An 18,235-nucleotide genomic window follows, 5' to 3' on the forward strand; every position below is an offset into this window, starting at 1 on the left:
ATCCCTCTTCCCCACCAGGAGGTCAAGGGCCGGGGTTGAAAGTTCCAACCCTCTAAGCACTGGCCGGCTCCCCTTGCAACCGGCCTGCCCCCGCCCCCCTCCCCCATCTTCGGGGCTTCCCAAAAGTCACCTCAGGAACAGAAACTCGGGTGTGGTTGAAAGGGACTTGTGATGAATAACAAAAGACACTCCCTCCACCTTTAAGGCTCTCATCATTAAGGAAATTCCAAGGGTTTTAGGAGCTCTGTGCCAGGAACAGGGATGAAGCCCAGATGTCTATTTCTTATTATAAGTCACGATGCCACAGGAAGCTGTTGAGATCCTCGAGGTAGGAAATCACAAAAGGCTGAATTCCGAGAGCTCTCGGGTGGACTCCACGGGCCTGGAAACCCGATGCAGGGGCAGACGGTGGAAGCAAGGCCGAGTTTTCCCACTTGGGTATTGAGGTGGATGTTGATGCCATGAACCAAAGCCAGGGAAAGGGTGTCGGCGGAGGAGAGAACAATTTAGTGGGTGAAGTTTAGTCTGAGTCGCTTAGAGGCGACGGGAGGTCAAGGTGAAGAGGCTTAGTCGGGTGGGTTCTGGGGTTCAAGACGGAGGTCTGGAGGGTGGACACATATGTGGCAGTCACCGCATTTAGAAGTAGGGTTTCCTGAGGGCTTTTTTTTAAGCCAGTGTTCACCCCAGACCTAGCATAGCGGCTGACACTTAAGAGAAAATTCCTGTTAAAGATGTACTGACTGAACAAAGGAAAATCATGCGTTCTAGTTTCCTGTGGCTGCTACAACAAACGACCACTGTGGGGGATCAGGATGTGCCTCCCCAAAATGTGTCTCTTTAGCTCTGTTATTTTTAAGGACAAAAGACTCTGAAAGAAACTTTGACCTTCCCTCTAAGTGCCTAAAAGAATTTAAGACAGAAGGCCTGTCCCAGGACAGGCCATCACCATGGACAACTCTCTCCATCATCACATTGTCTATGGATGCCCAGCTAACATTCGTTGACCAAACGTTTGCTTTTCCATCTCCATGTGAACTGCCTTACTCCCCTTTGAAGCCCCAAACCACTACCCCCAACATCCTCCTTTGTCTTTAGCTGAAGATGGTATAAGGTGGCGGCTTCAGCCATTTTGGCGAGTTACTCAGTTTTCCTGGGTTTCTCCCTCGTATACATGTCATTAAACTTTGTTTGTTTTTCTCCTGTTAATCTGTCTCATGTCAGTTTAATTCTCAGACCAGCCAGAAGGACCTAGAGGGGCGAGGAATAGAGTTTCCTCCCCTATGTCACAAACTGGGTGCTTAAAATAACAGAAACTTATTCTCTCACAATTTTGGAGGCCAAAAGTCTGAAATGAGTATCACTGGGCTGAAATCAAGGTGTCAACAGGGCTGCACTCCCTGCAGAGGCTCTGGGGATCATCTCTCGCCTTGTCCAGCTTCTGGTGGCTGCCAGCACTCCTTGCCTTGTGGCTGCATCACTCTAATCTCTGTCGCCATCTTCATGTTGACTTCTCCCTTGTGTGTCTCATCTCCCTCTGCCTCTCTCTTATGAGAACACTTGTGGATCTGCCCAGATAATCCAGGAAAATCTCCTCATCTCAAAATCCTTAATTTAGTCACACCTACAAAAACTTTACCATATAAGGTAACATTTGCAGGCTCCAGGAATATACTGGAATAACTCAATATGCTTGGGGGTTACCATTCAGCCCATGACAGGGATCTGGACTACAAGCCCCTGGGAAAACAAACCTTAAAATCCTGAAATTGAAGAAATGATGGGAAGGCTGACTACCCCAGGTGCTGTAGTGGTTTTAAAACGTCCACAGATCATCTGATACCCCTCTCCTGAAAAGGTGTATTCTAATTTCCCTGCCCTTGAATGTGGGCTGCACTTAGTGACTCATTTCTAACAAAGAGAATCAAGTGGAGGTGACAGCATGTGGCTGTGGAGAGTAGGTCACAGAAGGCCCTGTGACTTCCTTCTTGCTCACTTTCTCTTCCATGACTTGCTTTTGGGACAGCCAGCCACCACGTTATGGGGACACTGAAGCAGCCTACGGAGAGGGCAGCGTAGGGAAGAACTGAGGCACCCTGCCGACGGGACTTGAGAGAAGATCCTGCAGCCCCAGGCAAGCCCTCAGTTGCCTGAAACCTGGTCCCACATCTGCCTGCAGCCTCATAAGACAAACGGAATAGACCCACCCAGCTAAGACGCCCCAGAACCCCTGATCTGCAGACACTGAGATAATACGTGCTTCTCATTTTAAGCCATTACGTGTTGGTAGAATTTGTCATGCAGCAATAGATAACCAATACAAATGGGGAGTGAGAAGGAGATGAGACAGCAACAGCAGAGCAAAACCAGAGAGAGAGACAAGGAGGCACGATGTTGGTGGGTAGGACAGGGCCGAGGGAAATAACTCCAACGATGGTGGCGTGGATCCCGGACGGCCTTTGAGTCTGAGCTCCTCCATTATCGAGTGGACCCTGTTACATATTTCCAAAAATATTTGGCCTGAAGATGAAAGCAGAGAACTGAGTTGTATTTGAAAAGATGCACACAAGAACCTAGCATGGAGTCAAGAACATGGAAGGGGGAGAAACAGCAACAACAAGACTCACACTCTGGCATTGTGCTGTTTCCTGGGCCACTCTGCTATACTGATGTTCGCGTTGGGTACCGTCCCCACACGCAATCAGGTACTATGATCCCTATTTTTTTTTTTTTTAAAGATTTTTTATTTTTCCTTTTCCTCCCCAAAGCCCCCCAGTACATAGTTGTATATATATATTTTTTTAGTTGTGGGTCCTTCTAGTTGTGGCATGTGGGATGCCACCTCAGCATGGCCCGATGAGTGGTGCCACGTCCGTGCCCAGGATCCAAACCGGCGAAACCCTGGGCCGCTGAAGTGGAGCGTGCGGACTTAACCACTTGGCCACGGGGCCGGCCCCCACTATTATCCCTATTTTTGACGAGGAAACGAGGCTTCCAGAATTGACGTGGCTACTCTATGCTCCCACGGAGCCGGGACGTGACCCCAGATCAGGCTGATTGCAAAATCCACGTTAATCCCATTGCACCACCCACGTCTCTTTGTACAGCACTTATTTACATTCCTGGGGATTGTTTGAATTCTCTTCCCTCTGCCTTCTCACTAAGAACTCTGCCAGGGTTCCTCCTCCTCCCACCCCTGAAAAAATCCTTTGATTATTGTTCATTCCTGAAATCAAGCGTCTACATATTTCACCACGGAGACCCAGAAAGCCCTCGAAGGGTGGAATGCAGGAGCTATGAATTTAAAGCTTCTTCAAGACTCTTCCTCATTCTCTCTCCCCAGGGTGGGTAGGGCTGCCGTTCTGCCTGGCCGCCTTCCCTCCTCCTTGGCGTCTCCCCACCCTCTGGAGCTGCATCTGGCCGGAGCACGACGTTCTCTCAGTCCCATTCCCCTGGAAAATGTTGAGTCCGCGTTGACACGGACACCCATCAGGGAGCCGTGCAGCTGTTCCCACGCAGCCAGCTCAAAGGCCTTCTGGAAATGGTTTGCATTCACCCACCTTCTGCATGGCCTGGCAGCTCTGCGGGGCCTGGCACCCCAGGACTGAGGCTGGGGTCGGGGTGCAAATTAGGTTTACTCTTCTTTTCCCCCTCCCTGACTCCCTGAAGGTCTGGTAAATTCAGAGTTAATAGCTAAGAAAAACAGGTACTTCCTTCCTGCTATCCAGAATAAGCTGGGGGGAAGGAGGTGACATCTTTTTTTTTCTTTGTGGTTCGGGATATCTATTATCATATTATTTAGCTCTCATTTGATTTAAGTGGCATAAATCCAATTCCAACTGGATTTGGCAAAAAGGAGAGTTTAATAACAGTGTATTGGAGTATCTCCAAGTAAGCTGAAGACAGGGTAGGGATTGCTGCCAGATGGGGTCACCATGTACAGTTGTGCAAGCTGCACACTGCACAACCCCAGGGGCCACTATCACAAGGTGACCATACAAATGGCACTTGCTGGAGTTATGCAGGGCACAACTTGTTGAGCTCTTCTCACTGTCCCTCTTCCATGTTTTAGGAATAACTGGAAGCGGGGTCTTAAATGCCCACCAGGACTCACCCTCCATCTCTGAAACGAGCTTCTCTCTGAGTATTGACTAAATCCCTCCCACTGTGGGCTGGTTTCATCCATGAGGTGAATGAAACATTGTCCATGAACGATTCCTTACTTCCAGCATGAAGGAGGGACTGACTCATGCTGTTATTGGTCCCAGCTTCAAAACTTCTAGGGAAGAACTCTGATTGGCCTGTTTGAACTTGGCACCCATCCTTCCGCCAATCAAGGGGGTAGATGGCTCAGAGGCAAGTGCTGCCTGTGCCTCAGCCAGAGTCAGGTCCCACCTGGACCCAGCACGGCTGCCCAGTAGGAGGCAGCAGGTGTAAGAGCACCACCTTCGTGGAATTTAAGGCTTTTAGCCTCTGCTCACTTGTCTTTATTGTCCTAACCTCCAGATTTTTCAGGAGAGCTGAATACCTAATAGTAGGTGGGACGATGGGGACGAAACATTGCTCTGTCTCAAGAGTGGGTGTGCATTAAACTAATCTGCGGGAATTGCATTTGACTGGACCTTAAGAGCTCGGGCAAAGCGGGAGCTGTATGCACATTGTCATTATTATGGGGCACATTATGATCCTCCTGCAGTTACTTGCAGGCGCCGTCTAAGCTGTCTTGAAGGCAGAAAATATCAGTTCTCTTCCCAAATTAACTGCTCACTGATGCTTGGTAACCGCCTCCTTCAAGGGGCCAGAGAGAAGAAACAACAGTCTCATAATCATTCAATTGATCTCCCTCCACCTCCTCCCTGGCCTCTCATCTCCAACACGAGTTTGGAGGGTGTCCCCCCACCCTTGCCCTTTAATATTGCTACCCCACCATGGCACTCTATCCATATCTTTTTTGAACCCCCAACTTTTCACCCCAACTCTCATCAGTCACCATAGTTTAGCAGCTTGAACGTGAAAGCCAGAGAAGGATTCTCCGGGTGTCATGAAATCCAGGGGTTCCCCTGAAAGGGACAAGGGAGACATGTGGACTGAAGGAAAACAAATACAGCTGCCACGTGCCGTAAATATCACTGGATCATTTCATCCACATGTAACAAGGGGTTGCATGACGATTAATGACCAAAATAAATAGTAATCAATTACGATGATGGTAATTATGCTTTTGAAATTAGCCTGGGAAAGGATGACTGAGGCAATTTTTTATTCCAGCTCAGGAAAATGGCATGCCAGCTGGGGCTAATAAGAGCTTTCATTAGAGCGCTGAGCTCCGTCCAGGGCTATGAAGAAAGCCCTCTCTGTGCTGTGGGCCGGCCCGGCCCTGACATGCCTTCTGCTTTTTAACAAGAACTGAAAGGTGGCAAGACAGACAGTTCTTGCCTTGGCACCAGGGGAAGTCGGCCTTTGAAAAGGCCGTGATTATTTTCAGCGGCCCAGGACGGGGGAGGCTCGTTTCCTTTGCCTCCATCTCCATGGCCTCGGTTCCAGCCCCGGCACTGAGTACCTGGGACTGACTGGGGCGGCTGGTGGCGGGGGATGACCCAGGGCAGAGGTCTGGACAGGGGAGCACTGGCCAGGGCAGTTGCAGAGACCGGCTGGATAAGGAGACAGAGGGAGGAAAAAAATGTGGTTTCTGTACAATGGGCTGTGTGTCCTTCCCCGCACTTCAGCCGCCCCAGGAACTGCTGTGGAGATGGTCACTATATTTACTTGCCAGCCCGTCCTCTCCACAGAGCATATTTACCCAGGCCCAGGGCGGCCCCCACAGCCCCGCCCTGCTGGCTCCTCTGTTCCTGCACACCGAGTGCCCTTGGGAATTTCATGGAAGTCACTTGCTGCTGGCTCCTGCCTCAGTTTCCCTTTCTGCCTCTCTCCCTTTCACTCTCTATTTCTTGCTCTGTTTCTCTCTCGCTATAAAGAAACTAAAGAAGGCCTCTCACTTAGCCACCCAGCAGCACAGTTGAAGAGTTTAAGGGTTAGTGGAAAAGAATTCCCTTCTCTCTCCTTTGAGGTCTGATAGAACTCACTACCCAAACCTCTGACTGAGGCTCGCTTCCTACACGCGGATCACAGCCTCAGCTTCATTCAGCGGCACTCAGCCCCCCAGGGGACGTTTGACAATGTCTGGAAACATTTTTGGCTGTGACAGCTGAGGTGGGGAATGCTACTGGCATCTAATAGTTGGGGCCCGGGATGCTGCTTAAACATCCTACAAAGTATGCAAGAAAGAATTTTCTCACCCGAAATGTCAATAGTGCCGAATCTGAGGAACTCTGGCTTAATTACTGGCTAATTCGGAAGCATCTATTCAGCCCTCAAAGGCTGGCTTCCTGGAAGACTGGGTGTCCTGGAAGAATGGGTGCGGGACTCTGAAGGCACCTTGGGCGAGAAAGAAGTCTGCAGAAAACACGGCCAGCCAGAGGCCAGCCACACGCCTGCGCAGTAAGACATCCGTGCCCCCGCCTCCTGGCGCCAGCGCTGGCCAATCAGATTAGCTGCTCCAGGGAAACTAAGGCCGCAGAGGAGGTTGCAGACGCTCCCTTTGTAACGCTTCTGCCAACGGGGAGGACGTTCCATCTGTCTGGTCAGAGAAAGGACTTGGGCAGAGAAGAGGGTCCCTCCACAGGCCAATTCAGGTTGTCTGATAAATCTCCAGAGTCTGATGGACCCAGGAAGTGATCCTAAGAGGTTCAGGTATGGCCGAGAGTTGGAAACAATCCCCAAACATGGCCCTCGTCTCAACATTCATTTGGCAGTTGCGCACGAGGCCTTGTGTCGGGTGCCTTCCACACCTTATCTGCTTCCATCCATACCGCAGGGCTGCACGACTGTCCTTCCCACCTCACAGATGAGGAAACCGAGGCGCCGGAAGGTTAACGACTTATCCGAGGCCACTTGTCACAGGGCAAGTCCGTGGAGGAACTGGGGTGGAAGCCAGCATGATGTAAGATAACTTGGGGCCTCCCAGGTGTCTAAGGAGGACTCGAGACCCGGAGGGGACTGGTTGGCTGGACTGACGGGAGTGGCGGGCGAGGGAGCTCTGCCAGCACCCAGACACTTTGGGCTGAGAGCGGAGATCCACGGTCTGCAGTAGATGCGGGTTTGGAGATGAACTCACTCAGCAAATCCCCAGAGCACAGATTTAAGTTGTACCCCTTGAACCTTGCAGACCTTAACCTTGTTGAACCTTGTGGAACTTAACTCAAAATCAAATAATTTTACTGTCAAAAAACGGAGCTTATTTAGACTTCACATAAGTTCTAGAGATTTGGGTGGTGGGAGCAGAGGACTATGATTCACTGAGCGCCAACTACGTGCCAGGCACTCTGCTAGACCTACTCGTAGATGATTCATTGCTCCCTCCCCAGAAACCCAGGAGACACCCTTAGCCCCAGGGTTAGGGGCTAGCAAAGGCCAGGGGCAGAGCGCTGGCGTGCACGTACGCACATGCCCTGGTGCTCGGCACGGTCTGTCATTAGGAAGGGGTACTGGGCTATCATGGGGGCATAGCTCCATTGGGGCTATTGTCAGAGAGGGTCCTGCAACGTTCCCCTGCAACCCGGAGAGCTTCTAGAGACAAAATCCCAAGGCACACGCCCAGTGAGCCCGATTAATTGGCTGCTAAAAAGCCCACACACACCGAGACGACTCTGGTCTCCATTTGGTGTCCTCAGAAAAAGGGCCTGCTTTTTTTTTTTCCTGCCCATTCCAGCGTCAGGAAATTCTTCCATATAGACACCCTCAGGCTGCGGCTTAAGCCAATTTCCTCCTCTCCAGTCCAGAGTGGAGATGAGGAACAGCTGGTGGCCACCGTCTCTAACAATCTTTCATAAACCTGAAGACCCATTATATAATCAGCCTTCTCCAAATGAAATCATCCTAGTTCCTCTAAACATTCCTCAGAGATCATTTATTCTCCAGGTTTCCTTTGTAACTTACTTGACCACTTTGGAAATTCTCTTTGTTCCTCTTAAGGTGCAGAGGCCACAGTCAGACGCGACGCTGAGCCCATTTCAAACGCCCTCTCAGAAACGTTGTCAGAGGGTGATTCTCCCGGTAAAGCCAACAGGGAAGAAACGGGGACAGGGAAAAGCTCAAGGCACCTGAGTGCAAACCCCTGCTTCTCCTCAGACAAGCTGTGTGACTTCAGGCGAATCAGCGGTGTTGGCGAGACCTCCGTTTCTTTCCCTCCAAAGCAGGAGGAAAGACTTCCCCATAAGGCTGTAACGAGACAGTGTAAGTTAAGTGCTTGGCGCCAGTAGAAACACTCTACCCAGTAGCTGTTGTGACTTTGCTGTTATGCCCCCTCTCCCCACCGTGAAATGTAGCCACTTCGTTATTTATAGTTCCTCCGAACCAAACAGAGACAGCAAACCAAAGACAGGAAGTTCCTCCCTGACCCTGTCTGCCTCCTCAAGAAGGGAGCCGCTGTCCCAGATGTGTTTGGACCAGGCTGGTGGCACCTCCCAGGGGTGTTGGGGGAGGGGCTTCCACTTTGGGTGGGAATGGGTTTGGTGACTTCTTAAAATCTCTTTCAACTCCAAGATTCTATTTAGAACCCAGGTCACCCCAGGCTCTCACCCCTTATGCATTCTCCACAACAAAACCCAAACAGATTTCCCATGGGGGAAACGCAGGAGAGATGGTACCCAGCACCCCTTGCAACACACCTCCTCTGCATGCCCATCCCCCGAGTTTCCATTCTCCCATGCTGCCCCTGGTAGTCTTCCTCTTCCAAACTCCCCTGCAGATGCTCCATTCCTTTCTGTTGGGTCAAGCAATGCAGCTGTGCCCTCCAACATGTCTGCCCCAGCCAGGCCAACCATAGCAGCTGACAGGCTCCACCCTCCCCAGCAGGCAGTGTAGAGACCGTCCACTCTTCCTGGAGCATGGCCCCTGGGGCCTTACTCCACAACCAAAGAGACTTAGCACAGAATCCCTTTCCTCTACACACAGAACTTTTTCCAAGAGGAACTCCTATAACATAATTTTCTCCATCTTTTTGCATACAATTTAATGATTTCAGCCTCCAGTTCCAAGAGCTTGTATTACCTCCTTGTAAAACAAACTATGCCAACAAATATTTATAGTCATATATTTTTTTAAATGCCTCTGCATTTTTTATCTATTGGCGTTATGGTACTTTTTGTCCATCCATGTGGAGCATCTAATAGAGCTGGGCTGCAGCATCACAACTCGCCCATAGGTGGCACCAGCTCACACACTTTTATGTGTGGGCATGAAATGTAACTTAAGATGGAGGTTTCAGGTTATGTGAAATGACTTAGCTGCATATTTCTCTGCTTTGAGAAACTCAAAACTTACTGACTTTCCTTCCAGTAAAAGGGAGTAGCTGAACTGGACTCCCCCTTTCCAAGGCTTTAGTTGACAGAGCACTTTCACAGTTGATTTGCCATGTGGATTGCTCACAGCACCATCCCTTTCCCACAGCACAATCGAGCCTTTCAGTGATTCCTGCCAGGTCATGGCAGCAAGTGTTCCCAACATCTCTTGGGTCACGCGTCAGGGAAACCTCCCAGGGCTTCGAGAACCCAGGATGCACTGATTTTGCTGTTAGGACACAGGCGTGGCTGGCTGCAATGAGTTGGCCTCCTGCCTCCAGCAGGCAATGGATTCCTGCTCAGCCAGCAGACAACTGCCTAAGCTGGACGTTGCCCACCAGTATCGTCCAGATAGGCAAACTCCTGGCTCCTTATAAATCCTCCCTCACAGTTGGAACTTTCAACAGCAATTGCAAAGCGGCTTTGGGATGAATCAAAGGAAATGCATTGGACGGCATTTGAAATAGTCTAGGCTAACCTACTGCCTCGATCCAGGACTGGGACGTAAATGGAGGTGGACTCCACCAGGAGCAGGAGCGATTTCTTCCCAGCCTCTGGGCCGGGAGGAGAAGCAGGGCTGTGAGGAGCTAGAGGGGAGAGTAAGCCGATAGCCGTCTTGGTGCACCGTGGCCAGCGGCCTGCCTCTGAAAGATGCAGTGTTGTCCTTTGCCTGTTTGGGTGGAAAATGACATGCTACGACACAGCTTGATGGATGGTGAAAGCCCTCCCCTGCATATTCCCTTTCTGCCCCCCCTCCCTTTTCCCACTGGCACTGGCACGTGATCTTATGCTTACCAAATCTGCCAATCAAACCAGAAAAGTTAATTTGTCAGAAAGGAAAGAACATCAGAGACTCTTTGAAAAAGAGGTGGTGTTTCCTGGTTCCAGAGCATCCAGTCACCACAAAAGCTTTGGTGCTCTGTCTGTTCCTGTGAACATACAATTAGGTGATGGAAGGGGGGCTCCAGAAGGAACGCAGACCTGCCTAGGGGCACATGCTAACTCAGTTCTTCCCTCACTGATTTACTCAGCTAATCCTATCTAGCCCCTCTTGGTTTCGGGCCCAGTGCTGTGGGCTGAGAACTCAGAGATGAGGAAGACTCAGTCACTGTGTTTCAGTCACTGATTGCTGTGTAACAAAATACCCCAACATTTAGCAGCTTAAAATCGCCACTGACTAGGCTCCTGTATTCGTTTGGTCAGAAATTCAATCAGGGCACAGCAGGGTTAGCTCCTCGATGTCTAGGAACTCAGCTGCAGAGACTTGAAGCCCAGAGGTGACCTGCAACTGGGGAACAGCATCGTCTAAAGGTATGGATTGGGATGACTTGAAGACTAACCCTGCAGACCAGAGCACGTGGCCACTCCACGTGGCTAGGCTTCCTCACAGCACGGCAGCTTCAGAGCACTCATACCCTTCATGTGGTAGCACAGGGCTCCAAGTGCAAGTGTCCCAGTCAACAAGGAGGAAGCCACCTTGCCCTTCAGGATGCTGCCTTCCAAGTTACCCGGGATCCATTCGCCCTGTTCTGCTGGTCAGAGCCATCACAAGCCACATAAAGGTAAGGGAGGGGACACAAACACCACCTCTCACGGGAGGAGTGTCCAGTCACATTGTAGAAGAGCCTGTGCGATGGAATACTCTGTTACAGCCACCTTGGAAAATAAGATTCGCCTCTCGCCGTTCATGGTGGACACAGTAAGAAATGCCTCTGGCTGTCACATCCCAAGTGCTTCATTCATTCACTCACTCATGTGTACCCAGAGGGCAGCTGCAGCCTCAGCAGTTCCCGAGATCATGGTCAGACGACCTCTGACCCACAGTTCCATGGCTTCGGATAGCTGGAGCCTCCCCAGCATTTCCGCGGTCTCCCCTTCTCCTCTGCTGAGTCAGAGCTCGCTGCGCAATGCAGTGTGGGGCTCATCCATTCTTGGGGGGTAGGGGGGAGAGGGAGTTTCCATTGTGCATCTCGTGCAAACGTTTAAAAACTCATATTAACAATGTCAGTTCTCCATAGTCCTTTCCAACAACCCCCCACACACACCACATGCACACACATCACCTGGGATTTCTCCCCTTTCCCCCTAGCCAGCAGCCCCAGCCTCTATGGCTCCTTCTTCCCTTCCCCTCCCAGGGATCCTCAGTTTGTTCCCCTCTGTTTGCAGAGTGAGTGGCACTCTGAAGCGTCTCCCCACGTGCCTGATGTGCTCACAGGAGCTTTTCAACATGTCGAGCAGAGCCAGAGCCTTCCCAAGATGGCAGCCCTCCCCAAGGAGGGCACAGAAATCACAATCACCAGTCGCTCATGCAACACAGGTTGGTCGGGCACCTACTGGGCGCCAGGCATGGGGTGGTACAGAGGACGTCAGACTGTATTCTGTGCCCCTCTGAATTCTATTGCGTAACAGCTGCTTCACCTTGTTGTTAGAGGAATGCCTGGAAATAGGATTAGCGTTGTGTTTGTTATCCTGGCCACAGCTTTTGCCTCGACAGGTCACCTGTGCAAGGGATTCTGTCATATACCATGCGTTCTACTCCCCCTACTGCAGTCATTTGTCAACTATCTTTATGACTTTTGCCATAAGTATATACCACCTGTGTTTTATTGGCGTTATATAAGTTTTTTAAATGATTCACTTTCTTCGCTTTCCATTAAAAAAACCCTTATATTGCTATAATCCCTTGCCAGGAATAGAAGCCAACCCTAAAATTAAATTCAATTTTAAAACTATTCTATGAAATTTTAGCTAAAGACAAAACTTGAGCCTGTGCCCTCTCTCTTTGTGAAAGAGGGAGCACAGGCTGTATGGAATGGGTGTTCAAGACAGTCTGGCACACACTGAGACCCACTCTGTAGTGTGATCCTGACAGGAAGGAGGATTCTCCCTGAGGGATGTAGTATAATTCACGCCATCTCTGTGTACCCTCTACCGTCATCTCAGCACCACCAGTGATTTCTGTCTAAATCAGTCAGGATAGCCACGTTCTGCTGCAGCAACAAGCAACCCTCAAATTTCAGTGGCTCAAAACACAAAGGTTACTTCTTGCCCATATCCACTGTGGGTCAGCAGGTCCCTGCTCATTCTTGTTGCTCAGGGTTCCAGGCTGATGAAGCAGCCACCATCCCGAACGTTGAGAGTCATTGTGCCAGAGGAAGAAAGTGATATGCAGAATGCCTGGTTTTTAATGCTTCCTCCCACAGTGGATACTCACCACTTCTGCTCACTATTCAATGGCTAAATCAAGTCACATGGCCAGCTGTGCCTCCCCTGGGCAGGAAGTACAACCCGATCATGTCCTGGAAGGACAGCCAGAATATCTGTGAACTATACAGACCTCATCCCACCCTACGCACTGAGAACACTGTCCCTAACGGTTGGGCCCCAGCTTTTCCAGGCTTTCTCTACAACTCCCGCCACACCCAGGCACACCAGGCCACTCACCCCTCTGCAGCCATGACCATGCTCTGCACTTGCCTTCCCCTGCCTCTGCCCATAACTCCCACTCACCTGAACACTCTCTCTCTCTGCCTCCCATCCTACTCCCCTCCAAGATTCTACCTGTTCCTGAGGCTTTGTCAGCCCCAAAACTGAGAGTACTGTCTCTCTGTGTATGTGTTCTCCTAGGGTAACCTTATGGATTCTCAGAGCTAGAAGGGATGAACTCCCTCATTGATAGCAGAGCTGCTCACTCCCAACACTGTTGACATTTGGGCAGGATAACTCTCTCTCGTTCTGCCCATTGTAGTATCTTTTGCAGCATCCCTGGCCTTTACTTAGATGCCAATAGCAACTCTTCCCTCCAGTTGTGACAATCAAAAATACCTCAAGATGGGGACTGTCCCTTAGGGGGGGAAACAAAATTTCCCCCAGTTGAGAACCACTGTTTTACAGCGTGGCCAAGAGGAATAAATACTGCTCCCAAGGTGACATGGTGGGGTAATGGCTGAAGGGGCAGGAGAAATGCAGGCTCTTGGCTCCCCATCTGGTGTTCCTGGCACTGGTGCACAAGGTTATGGTGGGAGTATAAATGAGGACAATGGGCTGGGCTCATAGTCTTTTGACACATTTGATGCGCCTATTGAATACTTCCATAAAGAAATACACTCTCTCTCATTTAAAAAAATAACACACACAGACTTCTTGGTCTGTCTTACATTTTTCAACTTTTAGTATAATTCAGAGGACAAGAAGTACTTCATTTTCCTTTAGTTCTACCATAAGAAAAGAGCAGTGTTAATCCAATGACAACATGGCAACTGACAATGTTAAGAGAGAGACACTAGGGAGTGCTGGGGACTGTGTCAAACTAGAGAATGCATGCCCCATCTAAAAAGCCACGTGCTGTAGCAAGTTGTTAGGATTTTTCAAAGAGATGAAATCTGAATTTTAATGAGATAACTCCTGATTTTTAGAGGCTGAAAACTAGTTTAATTTTGGGGTTTTTTTTTTGAAATATGTAAGTCCAAATTACAGGTCACACAAAATACCAAGTTTGGCCCTTGGGCCATGCAGCTCAGCCACTTCTACGTTACCCAAGCGACCACATCATGCACCCCTGGAGACATGCTACAGCCACAGCCCACAGCACCCCGAGTATCAGAGTCACCCAGGGGGGCTTTTAATACTGCAGAGTCCCAGACCCCACCTCAGACCTGCCAACCAGAAAGCCCTGAGGGTGAGCCCCTGGGACCTGGGTTTTTGCAAAGCTTCTAGATGATTCCGCTGCAACAGGTCCCTGACAGGTTTGGAAACCATTGTATTAACTCCTCCCTCCCCTCCCCAGACTGTGAGCTCCTCGGAGGGGCTGCGTCCCATCCTTCATGTCTTCCTACCACGAGCACAGAACTAGCACAGATTGGGTGCTCTTTAAGCATCTACTCAAACTGAATCACCAGAAAGGGTGAGTAGTAATTGCTTCCAGGCTTTTCTCTTGGATCTCATTTTTTAAAAATCTCTGTGGTATTTGGTTGCAACATTCTTGTATCAATTACAAGGTTCCCTGGAGGAAAGAGGAAGGCAGGGGAAGTGACAGTGGGCAAGTAGCATTATCACCACTTTAAATAAAAAGACAAAGTCTGTGATGAGGCCTCGGTTCCAGGAAGGCTGGGGGACCTTCCCACCAAGTGCTCGCTCCTGGACAAGCCTTCCTCTGGCTCCCTAGAGGGCAAACAAGTTGTGGCTTCTTCTCGCATGGGCCTCCCTGGGAAGAGTCGCTCCTTGGGCATGATTTATTGAATCTACCAAATTTTAAATCCACCCACATCTCTTTCCTGCAGTTCCACATCAGGGAAATTCCTCTCCAGACATCTTAGGACACAGATACCAAGATGTAGGTACAAGAATGTTGCAGACAGACCAGACTGTTTGAGAGAGTGAAGTTGTGGACAAGGCCTAAGTGACCATCAACAGGACACAGGTGACAGCGGCTCTGGTCCATCCGCGTGACGGGAGACCAGCCAGCAGGTCCCTCCTGTCCATCTCTGTCATGGCAACTCACTTTTGCCCTCTGCAGCTCTCTCCACCATTTGCATTTACCAACACATGCATCTCTTCACCTGGTCACTATTTCTTTTTGGTTTCAAACTCTAGCTATAATTCTCCCAGAAAGAAACACCATGCATGCTTTAAGAATAGATATGCAGGTCCTGATACCGAAAGATGCTCAGGATACAGTGCTAAGGGCAGAGCATTCCAGAATGGTAGGTGTGTCACAGGGTTCCAACAGCAAGCAGACGGCACACTCAAAAGTGTACAAAGGTGTGAAAATGGTGTTGGGATGGGCCTGGTCCAGTGCTGGGGTGAGGGGTAAGGGAGCCGACAAGGGTTGTGAAGCACCCAGGGAGCAGCAACAGCAGGAAGTCACTGCCCTGCCTCGGCCTGAGGGGACAAAGGGAGGGACAAGATTACTGGAGTCCAGAGGGAGTTGGACTGTGAAAAGACCCAACAGGGCCTGCAGCCTCAGGGAGTCCAGCCACTTGGAGAACTACAGGGGTGCAGGGCAGAAGTAGGAGGGGAGGAGGAGGAAACCCCTCAGCGTCCTTCGTCCTTGTCCTCCCGCCCTTCCATCTCCTGCCAGTGCTTCCCACTGGCCAGCCCCACTGGAAGCCAGAGACCATGGGAGCCAGGACGCTGCCATTGCGAGGTCAGCCTCCCAGACACAGAGCAGGGCAGAGAAGGGTAAAGAAGAGCTGTAGGGCTGGAGGAGGGGAGGCAAACGGAGAACAGCCACCAGAAGCATGGCTGGACCAATTACATATGCATCTTTTCGCAGGCATGGGAACACCTGAGGACCCCCACCAACCACCCAGCGGCTTTCTCTGGGAGGGGAGTTTGGGGGTGGAGATGTTCGAGGGAAATGAGACTGGACTTTATGCACTTGTGTACTCTGGGATCTAACAATGAGCAGGAGGTATCTTTAGAACAAAAAGTGTCATCATCGACTCTGCAGTGCTGGACGTCAGAAATGCCAGCAAGAGAAAATCTTCCCTGACTCCTTGGACCAGGTGGGTCCCTCTGAGATGCTCCCAGGGATCCTGGCAGAGGAAACTTGCGGGGGGGGGGGGGGGGGGGGGGGACAAAGGAGTGGAACCTGGAAAGCTGATGAGGCATCAGGAATGGCCAGCAGCTGTGCCATGGGTCAGTGGGCAGGGCAGCATCTGCGTGGGGCCAGACAAGTAGATCAGTACATGACCCGAAGAGCCTTGAATGCCAGGAGGAAGGAGCTCCTTCTGCTTGGAGGTCCTGTGCTTCTGGGGCTCACTTCCAGCTCTGTCACTCGGCTATGGACCCTTGGGCCATTACATGACTTCCCTGAGCCTCAGCTTCCTCCTCAGGAGTAAGAGACTGATAACCCGCCCTCATCTTGCAGGCTTGCTGCAAGGATTCGATGAGGTGTCTGTACAGTACCTGGTACCTAATAAGCCCTCAGTTAATCACTGGTATTATTATTGTCATTGTTGTCAGCATAGGCGAAGCTCACGGCAGATGCTAACCTGACATCCATCTTTCAGCTGGGATCCCAGGGCAAGCAAGGTAAAGGCCCCAGGGTCCTCTGTTTGGAGGCAGTCAATGTTATGCATTCTGTGGTCACACAGTGTCCCCCTCACCCCAGCCAGCTGTCTGACAGCCTGTAAACAGATGGCGGGTGGGGTGGCCAGTGAGATAGTGCAGATGGCACTGAGAAGATCCAGCCGCACTTTTGGGAAAACAAGTCAGAGGTGATGGGAGCCCCCGTGGACATCTTTGTCTGTGACCGATAGCACACCCAGGGAGGCCTCCAAAGGAAATTATGAGATGTACCAGACCATGGTGTGCCTCGCCAAGAACTATCTCCGCCCTCGATTTCCATGGCCCGTGGCCACAGAGACATTGCAGACTGTCAGCGGCCACCCTGGCAGGGCTCACAGCACAAGCTGCGGAGGCCGTCGAAGGCCCAGCATCTCAAAGAGTGTCGTCTTCTCGCACCCTCCCCTGAGTCCCTGCCTGGCTCCTTCCTGCTTCACTCACCTGTGTGTCCTCCCCTCTGAGGTCCCTGGGGCAGACACACAGCCAGGAACACGTGGCTGTTTGAACACAGAGCTGCCACGTGGCGTGGTGGGTAGGGGGAGGCCAACATGGCGGAGTGTCCGGGGCTCCTTGGGGTGGGAAGTCAGACTCCGGCTTGGGCTGAAGAACGGAGAGGACCCACTTTTGCTTCCAGGTGTCCTGCCACCTCCTCCAACCTCCCTGCCTCTGCTCCCTCTGAACTCGTTCCTTGAAGAAGGCAAGCTTCACCAAGACTCCATGCCTCCGCATAGCTCTCTCTTCTTTACCCGGGGGACTTCTTCCCGTCTGCCAGGAGCTAATGCAGATGTCACAGCCTCTGAAAGCCTGCTCTACTCCTTAAGAGAGTTAATAATCCCCTCCTTGGTGCTCGCGCAGCCCGCGGCACCCCTGCCCTGCAGCGTTATCTGTTCTTCTGGCATGCTTCAGACTACGCACAACTCCACAACACACACACACAGACACACACACACACACCCCAACACACCAACTTTCTTCACTCTCCATTCTATAGTTGATTCTAAAGCTTTAACAAAAGAAATAGACACTCTTGATTTTCACCGTCACTGGCAAGGCCATTCAAAGGAAACCAAGGTTTACACTAATCCTCTGCCAACAGAGACACACATATTAATACCACTCCTTACTGCTACCGTCACAGGGAGAGCGAACATTGACATCCACGGGGGGAGCACTGTGCTGATTATGTCGCATGCATTATCTCTAATCCTGGGATAATCCCATTGGGTGGCTACTATTGTCCTTATTTTATAGGTAAGAAACCTGCAGCGCAGAGAGGAAAGGTGACTTTCTTAGTCACCAGCTAGTAAGTGGCTGACCTGGCTCTCAAATGCAGCTATGGCTCCAAGAGATGACGTCCCCTCCCAAGCACCCTGTTCTCACACTTTCTTTCCAAGTAGCAGGCCACTTTCCTTCTCCCTGTCATGCCCACCCTTAGCTGCCGAGCTTGCACAAAGCCCATCTCCCCAGCTTGTGTGATGGAGCAATGGTTTCTCTGGGGGTGCTGCTTCCCATCCACAGAAGCTTCCTCAGTCTTCCTCCTCCTGCCGCCCACTCCCACTGCTCTCAAAGCTTATTACAATGTGTGTCACTAGAAAGCTTTCGGTCTCCTCGTCTTCTGTGGTCACCCAGGCCTCCGGTGCAAATACGCCCAGTGATGTCACCATGTCTTCTTGGGGCCTCCCTCAGCAGCCAGTCAGGCCCACGCTGACCCCTGCTTCCCTTCCTGCCGCACCGGGAGGCGTGAGCGCTGAAGGCCACGGAGCCAGCTGGGC

The 18,235-nt window shown here is 51.0% G+C and overlaps 2 long non-coding RNA genes across 6 annotated transcripts in view; one reads left to right on the top strand and one right to left on the bottom strand.

Moving 5' to 3' along the window:
• Positions 1-2,717: 2,717 nt before the first annotated feature.
• The window catches only part of LOC111767939 (uncharacterized), a 214,831-nt gene continuing 199,313 nt past the window's right edge, over positions 2,718-18,235 (bottom strand). The window contains exons 4-5 of the long non-coding RNA XR_011424991.1: positions 6,294-8,274; positions 2,718-4,785 (exon numbers count right to left, since the gene is read on the bottom strand). This is a non-coding gene — a long non-coding RNA (uncharacterized lncRNA). The remainder of the gene's footprint in view (positions 4,786-6,293; positions 8,275-18,235) is intronic.
• On the top strand, positions 6,610-18,058 carry LOC106781610 (uncharacterized). 5 transcript variants are annotated; one of them, XR_011424990.1, is made up of 10 exons: positions 6,610-6,747; positions 6,872-6,997; positions 8,029-8,289; positions 9,505-10,957; positions 11,562-11,712; positions 14,182-14,298; positions 15,670-15,901; positions 16,367-16,430; positions 17,098-17,160; positions 17,715-18,058. It is a non-coding gene; the product is annotated as an uncharacterized lncRNA (long non-coding RNA). The 5 variants fall into 5 exon arrangements; XR_011424989.1 differs by lacking the exon at positions 17,715-18,058 and having other exon boundaries at positions 17,098-17,481; XR_011424988.1 differs by lacking the exons at positions 9,505-10,957; positions 17,715-18,058 and adding an exon at positions 14,675-14,814 and having other exon boundaries at positions 16,362-16,430; positions 17,098-17,481.

Source organism: Equus caballus, chromosome 14 (genome assembly GCF_041296265.1).
Source record: "Equus caballus isolate H_3958 breed thoroughbred chromosome 14, TB-T2T, whole genome shotgun sequence".
Taxonomy (NCBI): Eukaryota; Metazoa; Chordata; class Mammalia; order Perissodactyla; family Equidae; genus Equus; species Equus caballus.